This window comes from Corvus brachyrhynchos, unplaced genomic scaffold (genome assembly GCF_000691975.1).
Source record: "Corvus brachyrhynchos isolate BGI_N302 unplaced genomic scaffold, ASM69197v1 scaffold115, whole genome shotgun sequence".
NCBI lineage: Eukaryota > Metazoa > Chordata > Aves > Passeriformes > Corvidae > Corvus > Corvus brachyrhynchos.
The window spans coordinates 7308668-7318881 of NW_008239553.1; the positions used below are offsets into that span (position 1 = coordinate 7308668).

A 10214-nucleotide genomic window follows, 5' to 3' on the forward strand; every position below is an offset into this window, starting at 1 on the left:
TTTTTTTTTCTTCCCTTCCCTCCTTCCTTTCATTCGTCTTTGTGGCCCGAGCAGCGCCGGGAAAATTCCGTTTCTTCAGCAACTTGTTATTCCGGAGCCGGGCCTGCCCCCCTCGCCCTGGGGCTGCCCTTCCCACACAGGTACGGGGCCGGGGGTGCCCACGCCTGCCCCAGCATTGGGCACGGACAATTCTTTATTTTGATTTGTTTCCCTCCCTCCTGCGCCCGTGTAGGTGGAGTGGGGCTGTATGTGGGACTCTGCCATTTGGTGTAGTCCTCTTATGCATGTTCCTTTCCTTTCTTCACTTGCCTTCCTGCAGGATTTTTTTTTCCTCTCTTTTTTTTTTTTTTTTTGTGGTGATGTGTGTTTTGTTTCTTCCTGTTCTTTATTATTCCATGCTTCACTGTCGGTAGAGCTTTCTCCTCAACCACCTCTGTAGTTTGGTGGGTGCTCATAGGTTTGTACGCTGAGGTTTTTTGGGTGAATTCGTATTTTATTAATGCATGGAGCTCTTCATTCAACTTCTTCTCAAGTGTCAAAAAATGAGGCTATGAACAGATGTGTTTCAATATGGAGAGATTTTTAATTTCCTATTTCTTGGGGGTGAAAGAAAGAGTGCCATTGGAGAGTGGCTTTTGTTTTCGATTGGTGAACAAATGTCATCACATTTCAGTCACGTGCTGTAATATTCTTTGTTCAGCTATCAAAGTATGATATCTACTACACCTGTTCCCACTTTTTAATTGCAAGTAACGGTGATTGCCTGCAAATCTTATAATTGCAGAGAGGAGCACTTTCTCCCTTTCTCCCCCTTCTATCTTCTTGGATATTTGTTTGGGCCCAAGCACTGAGCTTGACAATGAACTTTTGTTCAATGTGAATACTGCATGTAAAAATGTCCCACTGGGGGTAATAACGTGCGTGTCACGAGAAAGTTGTGTACTGTGATGTACGGTGGGTCTGAGCATGGAGAAATCAGGTGGGGATGCGCGTTCTGTAATGGCAGGTCTTGAGGAAGAGGTAGGCTTCTTTGGGCCAGGGAAATTTTCTTGTGCTCTTGCTAGTTATCAGGTTAAAGGATAGATACTCCTGTACACCCATATGTGTAGGTAGATGCATCTTTTTTTGCTTAGCTGTATATTTTCTGGTATCAGAAATAAGAAGGATTTTGGCTGTCTGTTTACTTTTTTTTTTTTTTTTTTTTTCCCCCTCATTGTGCTCACTTCTAACAATGAAGACACCTGCTTAGTTTCAGTTTTGTAAATCGGCTTCCTCTGGCTTTCCTGTGATTTCCCGGAGTTAGCTGGTGAGGCTGGATCTGCTACATAGCAGGGGAATGTTCAACTTTGATGAAGAGAGGCTTATTTTGAGGCTTCATATGTGAAAAAAATGACATGCATTTCAAAGCCTTTTTAAAAAAAAAAGCCCTTTAAATTTTAAAATTCATTACTTCGACCAGGTTAACATGTAATGCCAAAACTTTAGTATTAAATTTGTTAGCGATTGTGTATAATATAACTTTATAGTTTTTATTAAATAGTTTCATTAAATTAGTACTGAGAACAGGATCTTAAAGAAATAAAATTATGCATAACTACCCATATTAGTTAAATAAGTTGATTATCATACTTTAGGAGAAAGATCACAGTCTTTGGAAATTTTGTTTATATCTGTGCATGCTTCACGATAGCTAAATGAAACTTTCTTTGGGGGCATTTTTTATTACTGTTTTCTGGAAAGGAATTCTGTAGCTCAGTAAATGAAAACTGTATTTAAAAAAGTAGATTATGAGATTCTCAAATGTTTTTAAAACTTTCATCTTCACTATGGTTGAGAGATTATTTTATGAGAGTTATATCAGCTAGGGGTTTGAGCTCATACAGAGGGATTATGGAGCAGCTTCTCTATCCATTCATTTCATGTTGTATAGTAGCATGTATAGAGTATGTCTTCAAGGTCTTAAGAGACCTGTTGTCCAGCAGAAGGTAGGTGCTTGCTCACTGAGAGTGCTTGCCACCAGATGGATGTCAGCTATGTCATATCCCAAGATTTTAGCCATAGTGACCTGAGCAACAGGAAATTTGGAGTGGATCCCATTATGGGTTTTGGTGATTTTTCATTTTACTGGCAAAGCTAACGCGTTGTATAATTCAAAATGTTGTATAGAGGAGTCTTTTGTTATTAGTAATTGTTTTGCCATTAGTCTTAGTAAGACTTTTACCTGAAACTTTTAAATCTTTGCTCTCCTCTATGTGCCTCCTGAACTAGTTTTGGTGATGGAAGCAGGCATTTGGAAGTGGTTTTCTTCCTTTAGGGAATGAAAATAAAAAAACTTTCCTTCAAAGAACTTAAAAAAAAGTGAAGGTAGGAAATTAAAACCTAGGCTGCTTAGAAAAAAATGCTGTTGTGTTTTTCGGCTTCAACAGTGAGATCTCTGCTTTAAGTTTAGATTTTGTAAAGATATCTCTTCACTGTAGGCCATTCAGCTTCAGCTGTGTTTCAAATATTGGGCCTAGCTATTTCTTATTCCAACTTTACTTTTTTTTTTTTTAAAGAGATGAGGTTTTGTGTGTGCCTATTAAACTTCAGTGTAGAAATTATTATTTTAAAAAAATTAAAAATATCTTGGTATGGATCCTTACAAAGGACACAATTTTCCTGGACTCTTTTTTTAGAAAATAAGATTCATTTTATTGACTCCTTTAAAATTTGTATGATTCTGTGTGCAGTTGAAAAGCCTTGATAGTGAGCTTGGCTATCACTTGAGTTGTTCATGCAGTTTGTTTATAATGAACACATTGTAGCTGTTCAGTTCCTTTATCCTTACTCTCAGAGCCACGAAGAACTTTCTTTGGTCAAATGAATTGATACTACTGGAAATTGTTTGCAATGGAAATTTCTCTTTTATTTTAGTCCAGTTTGAAGGAGCCTTGATGGACTATCTTATTTCATGTGTTATTGGCATTTTGCACGGATACCAGAAACTCAAGATGAATGTCATGTGAGAAACATGTGTTGGTGACCCTAACCTTTTTACTGTTGTTTCAGGTTTGTTGGTTTTACTTGTTTAAAATCCTCCAGAAACAACTTCATAGGGTGATAGAGCTTTGCTTTTTGGAGAGCCATCTCACGGAGATGTGAGCTGTAAAGCGTCGCCACCAGGAGAGGCTTCTTGTGTAGAAGGGGCAGTGCTAAAATCCTATTATTAAGCTTCTAATAATATTTCTTCACTGTCCCCTTCACCCTTTATGCTCACAACTGTGCAGTCACATGCGTAGCTGTATACTAGAAGTGTAAGACTCTACAAAAGGCCTGGCTCCTGTACGTTCATGAATTGCCCTTGTTCAATTACTCTGTGCCAGAAAGCAGCTCACATCCTGTTTCTGATGTATTTTAACAGCACAAAGGTTATTTAGGAACAAAACATATAGTGGAAAGGTGGGGCAGAGCGCAGAAGGGTTTTGAGATGTCTGCTGAATGCAAAGGGCTGTACTTACTTCTGTACCCTGTAAATAGAGGGTATAGAAAGATAGTTTTTATAGGTATCTTACATTAATATTTCATGTTCAGTATAGCACAAAGCCAGTGTCTGGCTTGTGCTGGTGGTAGAGATATGCATTATGCAGGCAAAAAAGAATTTTATTTACATTTGGAGGGGGCGGGGGGGCAACTTTGTATTTTCTCATTTTGCTTTCCTTTTTTTTTTCTTGTGGCAAATACAATCTCATTAAAAAAAAAAAAAAAAAGAGCCCCTTTGTTTCTTTCATAAGTTTTTGTTTTTATGGTTCCTGCACTTTACAAAGTTCCTCTCTGGACTAAAATCGTTAAAATACGATTTAAAATTTGTTTGATTCTGCTTTTGTTATGTCAAAACTTCACAAAAGTGAAGTGTAGTTCATAGAATGGCTGTAAAATGTACAGAAATTGAAAGAGTTTTTAAAAAGTACTTAGTGCTGAGGAAAGGTGCACTTGCATGGCAGTCAGACTTTGTGGTTAGAATCACCCGTCCCTAAAATCATTTTTATAGCTGTAGAAAGTTCTAACAGGTCCCTTTCTTTGGTCTGAGAGGATTTCCCTCCTTACTGTCCTAACAAAGCCCCAATCTTGCCACAGAACCTTTTGTTTTAGTACTTCGATCATTCCAGGTTTTTGGGGAAAACATGTGCTACTTGATACAGGCTTATCTGCCGCATTTATTTTATGGTATACTGTTCACACCATTTTAATCTCTGATGGAGTTATCAAGTATCCTGTGCCTTAAAAGCTCTTTGCCTAGATGGTTTGACCTATTATTTGTTCCCTCTTCCCTGAGATTTCTTGTTTGCTGTGATTACAAATGCTCATTCTTTTGATTAGAGACTCATGCTCAAAGCATGCTTTAAAAAACCACACACCACAAAACAAACGTGCCGCCTCCATCCCCAGACCCCCAGCCCAAGCCTAATGTTTGTTGTTACTGGTGGGAATGCATCTATAAGTGGTACAGAAGCAGTGAGGCTCTGCTTCATGTGAGCTCTGTTCTAGGCCACGTTCATACAGCTTCTATGCATTTTTAATGTCCGATTTCTTAAAATGTGTGTTTTCTGATTCCACCCTTCCACCCAACAGTACTGCACTTGTAGGAGTAAGTTCACTTGGTACAGAAGTTGTGTCACCTGCCTCTGAAGTGAGGGACTCTGCCTTTGCACGTGTAATTAAAAGTATGCTTTGAGAACGTAGCTGGTGTGTTTCTTGAATTGCAGTATGGATATGTGAATGGTTAAAACAAATGAGGGCAGATTTGAGCCTGTGACTCTTAAAATGGCCTGTGAGAGAACTCCAGCAGAGCAGCCAGGCTTATGGGTGGTTCAGCTTCCTTGTTTCTGCCTATGAAATACAAGCTGTCAGTATGAAAGGGAGAAGGAACATTGATTCCTTCCCCTGTTCCACTTCAACCCTGTGGATCCAAGTTAACTGTGTGGATCCCAAAGGCAGCGTAGTTGCAAACAGTTAATTGAAGAGATCAAGTGGTATTCTATTGAAGCTTTAAATTATTTTAACAAAACTTCTGAGTAATCGCAATAATTATTTTCTGATAAGCTGGCTGATAGTAACTATGGCAACAGCTGTCTGGCCTATGGACAGCGTTACTGTATTGACAAAACCTTTAGATGCTCCTGAGGCCTCTTGCCTCTATAGGGAAGTGCATCAGGATGACTTTCAGGTGACTGAAGCATCACCATTTCTTTCTCTTGCAGTGGGATGCTGTCTTTCTCTTGTCCCAGCCTTTTGCTTTTGCATGGTCCTTTTTCTTTTGCATATTTTTGCAGGTGCTGCCTGCTAGCCTGGAAATGCTGCAGAGACTGTCTTGTACTACAAGGACTGGGGAAGCATATAAGTACTTAGATGGAATTTTATATCCATATTATTGTTTTTTAATTGTTTTAATAATAATAATCCAGAGCTCAGGGAAGCGGGAGGGGAAAAAAAAGGAGGACTTATTCATTTTGTTCCCTGGTTGTTTCCTTCCTCGATTAAAACCTTCTTAGAACAGACTGGTAGGGGGAGCTGCCATTCCCTTTACTGAAGTACAGCGTATTCCTCTCTGAGGCCTACGCTGAGACACAGCTCTTTAATTTTCAGCTAAGAGCCACTTCTTTTTAGAAGCGAGGCAAGCCCTTGCTTCAGCACGTTGTAGAAACGGAGGAAGAGAGCAATTTGTTTCCAGATAACTGAATTCTGGACGGGAGAATATGCCCCTCACCAAACATACTTTTCCTATTGCTATTCAAAATAGTACTCTTTAATATTATTAAATGTAGCAGTCTTGGGAGAAAAAACCCATAAATTCTTGTTGCACTTCAGTAAAAGATGTTAAAAAGCTACAGCCAACTGTGCGTGTTTGAAAGTAGACAAACTGCTGATTATTCTTTAGGGACTCTTGGTTAACTGATGCTTATTTCTGCAGAAATCTTTGGCTTCTTAGCTTCAACACACGAGAACTGGGTATCAATTACCTGACGATTACCAGCAGCAGTCTCCTTGTACGGTGTGTGTGTTGTTTGCAGGCCTGTGGAAGTGTGCAATATGGCCTACATCTGGTCTCATCTTGAGTAAGAATGTGGCTCATGGAAAACTACAGGCCCCAGTGTGCAGTGCTGTGTTTTTATTGCAATGGCCTGCCAGGATTGTGCTATTCTAAGGCATCCTGGGACCTGTAGTTTTCTTGAGCAGAAGTTGGGGATTTGGAGTGAAGAGTAAAAGATGCTATCACGTTCTAGAAACACAGTCCTTGATACCTTCTGCAGTTCTTGTTGGTCAACTTAAGCCTGTGCAGTCAGGTATTTTTATTTACAAGTCGAAAATGGTTTATAGTTGAGTAATATATTTAGACAAAAGCAGTTAATGAAAGAAGTCTTCCAACTGCTTACGCGTTTTTGTACAAAGAATGTATTAATTGTACTAACACCTTGCTTCATCTGTGATTGCAAGTATCTTATTTGATATTCTGGGAATTTTTAATCTTTCAAGTGATGTTATGGATGGAAACATTTGGCAGAAGGGAATTTCTGTTGCTGGCAGTATGGCAGCCATGTTGTCCTTTCCAGTTGCCAGGAGGACAGTGGGTCACAGTGGATTTCTTTTCACACAGTAAAAGAGAGTTTTAACAGCGTTTTTACCTGATGAGAACTCGCTTCTCTGCTGTGTTTCTTGAGAGTGAGTGATGATATAGCTATAGCATATATATCTTGTGTATCAGAGCAGGGGTCCCAGTTTGTGTTGTTCCTGCTGTGAGGGCCAGTGACTCCATTGCTGGTTCCCAAGGGGACACAGAGTCACAAGCACAAGTACTGGCAAGTGCAACCAGAATCAGAGCACATCTGGCAGTTTTTGTCAGGTGTGTTTAGTCCCAACCGCTGCGCTTGAACTCAAGTCAGACTCACATCAAAGAATGTGAAGTGTTTCTGAAGTAGGGACAGAGGAATAGCAACTTTTCAGAATACTTTTTATATCCATAAGAATTGTGTGTTCTCACACAACACTCTCAGATTTGCCGAGGTTAACATGGACATTAATTTGATTTTGGTTGTCATCCAGAAGCAAGTTTAGTATTTGCTGTAATCTTGTGTGCCGTGATTTGGACAATGCAGTTCATTTTCAAGTGAGCGAACACTTCACTTTAACTGACTCCTGTCAATTTCTTTGTTCTTCAGTTTGTATGAGATATTAACATAAAAAGGCTTATATTTAAGTGTCACCCAATATGAAATAAACTGGTTTTATGTTTTTGGAGAAATTAATTAGAGCTACAGTCTTGCAAGAATTCATGTTATTTAACACTAAGTCCTGCAGAATGCCTGAAATCAGAACCTATATAAGTAGCAGCAGGATTAAGACCTCCAAGCTTCTAATGTTGGAAAGTAGCTTCTTTGTAATCACCATAATTAGCTAATATCTAGGTCTGTGTGGCAAAATTCTTCTTCTTTTAGTAAGTCTCCAGAAATTCTGCACATTATAGATTTGGAATTCACATGTGCTTCAGAGTTGTGCAAAAACCTCCCAAAGCCTAAAAAAAGTTGCTCACTCCTTTACCTGTACAGATTATATATATATGACAGATTTTTAGGTGGTAATAGCTTCCTTGAGGCAGGGATTGTATTTTGTCAGCCCTGATACATTGTACACACTGTATGTTGCTGATGCTCAGTTTAAAACTGATACAAAAAGGTGAAGAGATTCCTCGAAAACCTTACATATGCTGTAATTGTAAAGGACTTGGGAAACAGTAATATAGTTTTCTTTAAGTGTTCCCAGCCCCTTCGCAGCCCTCGTGGAGCAAATTGCTGACAGGACATGCGCTTAGCTGAAATAGTTACTATTAGTATCTTGACATGATTATAGAGGCTGACATTGTTGCTGTGCAAGGATGAAATTCCCTTTCATTGGCTGATTGGGCCTACACAACAGGCAAGAGAAGAAACCACGATAAATCTATATGTAGTGGAAAGATGATGTATCTTGTCCTTCAGGGATGTTTTACCCTCTGTAGAGAGCCTGCAACAGTGCCCTTTGTAACGCTGATGTATCAGGGTATTCTAGATAAGGAATGTGACTAGTAGGGATGTACAAAAGGGTTTGATGCATAGTTGTAAAGAAAAACTTCTGTAAGTGCTTCTTATCTCATAAGAGCAAATCCGTCCTGATCTGGGAAGAAATTGTGGTCCTGCTCAAGCCAATGAGAAACTTCACAGTTGTGTGGAGAGTACCAGGATTTCATTCTTTTCCCCCAAAAAGATAGTTTTAAGTGGATTTTGTAGGGCTGAAGCACTGGACAAAATTTGAAGAATCTGGCACCTGTTTAAGATGCTGCTGCTGACCCCTGGGGGATCTCACACTGGGTACTTTGTCTCCTAGTGTCTTTGCTATTCCTTTTAAAAGTGGCTAATATTGAGTTCTTGTAATGCTTTGTAAGAGCTTGGAATCTATTTATTCAGGGCTTTTACTTAATTTACTAGCGTGACAAAATTTTACATGAAAGCCAGAAATTAGTCCTTGATGTGTCCAAGGAATACTTTTTGTCTCCATCCCTCTTGCTAGTGTGACAAAACTGTCCCCATTGAGATATTTGGTCTGAAATTTGAATAACCTGACTCGTGATGGACTTAAAAAAAAAAAAAAAAAAAAAAGCCCAAACAATTAAAAGTGCAATAAAAATCCAATCCCCCACCCTCATTAACAAACTAACAAACATTTTTCATAACTCTAGAAAACAACTACAATGGCCTATATTACTAATAATGAAGCTGTTCGGTAATTTGCATCTAGCTGGAGCTCTAGATACCATTTCACTGCTGCTTAGCTTGCAGTAATTGTCTCTGATAAGCATCTTTATCATGTAAATCTATTGTTGTGTGTAGCGTGAATTTGCTGTATTAAGGATGCTTTTGTCAGTGACCCCAAATGGAAAGGATGTGGCTACCTGCGCTTCCCTTTTTACTCTTTCAGAGAGTACATTCTGGTCAGAAATAAATTGGGAAGCACTAGCAAGGTTTGTGTTGTTTCTGAATGCCGGGTACCTGCCCTTGAGTCAGCTGCAGTTCCTCTCTCAAGGAGGAATCCCACCACACCATACCTCTTATTTTGTGGTCTTAGGGAATTGTGCTGAAGTCAGTAGATTTGTCACTATGAAACTTGTTTCAGAATCAGAGACTTAGTTTCCATTTTCCACCTGCAATTTGGCATATGTCACATGCTCTACTTTTATTTTGAATGTCAACCTCTGAAATAAACATGAACATGTCCTCCCTTCCCATAATTCTCATCCCTGAGTGGCAGTTTCTTCTTGCCATAAGACTTACAAAGTCTTCTTCCACCTTACTTCTTGCAGGAATTATATTTTGATGCCTCACTGTTGAGGAACTTGTGTAATGTTTAGTGTAATCACATGTTTTTTCCTGTGGTGATGGGCTGCTGTCTTTGCAGTCAGTCAAAACTTGGTGGTGTTGGCCTGTTAGATGCAGGTGCCAGGTTAGTGCCCTGCTGTGGTAACAGTATCTTCTCAGCTGCAGAGCTGATTAGTTGGGCATAGGGCAGTGACAGTGCGAATACCTGGGGCATTGACATTGTCATTGCTACAAAATTACATGAGCAAAAATACTGATCTTAAGTTTGCTCCTTCCTGAAGTAAGATAAAATTGTACAATTCCTCACCATTTGGGACCTTCTTTCCGGCTTCCTTTTGCTAACTGAATCTACACTTCTGTGCCCTGCTTGTTTTTGTTAAAAATTGCTGTTTCTTTCCTTATATTAAATTCATTGTTAACATATTGGGTGATTTCATCATCATGTATATAGATCATCTCACTCTAAGACTTCTGAAAACTTAAATTAAAGGAGGGCACATGTATCTGTTAAATCTCTGTTTGTGTGTAGAAAGTACTATATATTAGACATGTCTGTACTTTTCTCTCAGGTATACCAGAAACTCCTGCCATTTCTTTACTCTTGCATAAATTGGGAAATGGAGTTAAATACTATCTGCGTGTTTTTAAACATAATTTTTCCATATTCCCAGATATGCAGGATGCATTTTAATCTTTCACTTATGACACCTCTTTGGTATTCCAGTAGGCAGTGAGACTCATATGGGTTTCTTGGGGATCAGAAGTTGTATTAGAAGGGGACTTATACAAGAACATTTATTGTATGATTTTATTTCTGGTCCTCATAGCTTC

General features: G+C 39.1%; 1 protein-coding gene across 8 annotated transcripts in view; it reads left to right on the forward strand.

Annotated features, from left to right (window-relative positions):
- Positions 1-19: 19 nt before the first annotated feature.
- PHF21A (PHD finger protein 21A) overlaps positions 20-10214 on the forward strand; it is a 131856-nt gene continuing 121661 nt past the window's right edge. For 5 of the 8 annotated variants that reach the window (XM_017741815.1, XM_017741817.1, XM_017741814.1 and 2 more), the window contains exon 1: positions 20-140. The gene's annotated coding sequence lies outside the window, so the exon portion shown is untranslated. The remainder of the gene's footprint in view (positions 141-10214) is intronic. The other 3 variants (XM_008639450.2, XM_008639448.2, XM_017741820.1) reach the window with 1 other exon arrangement.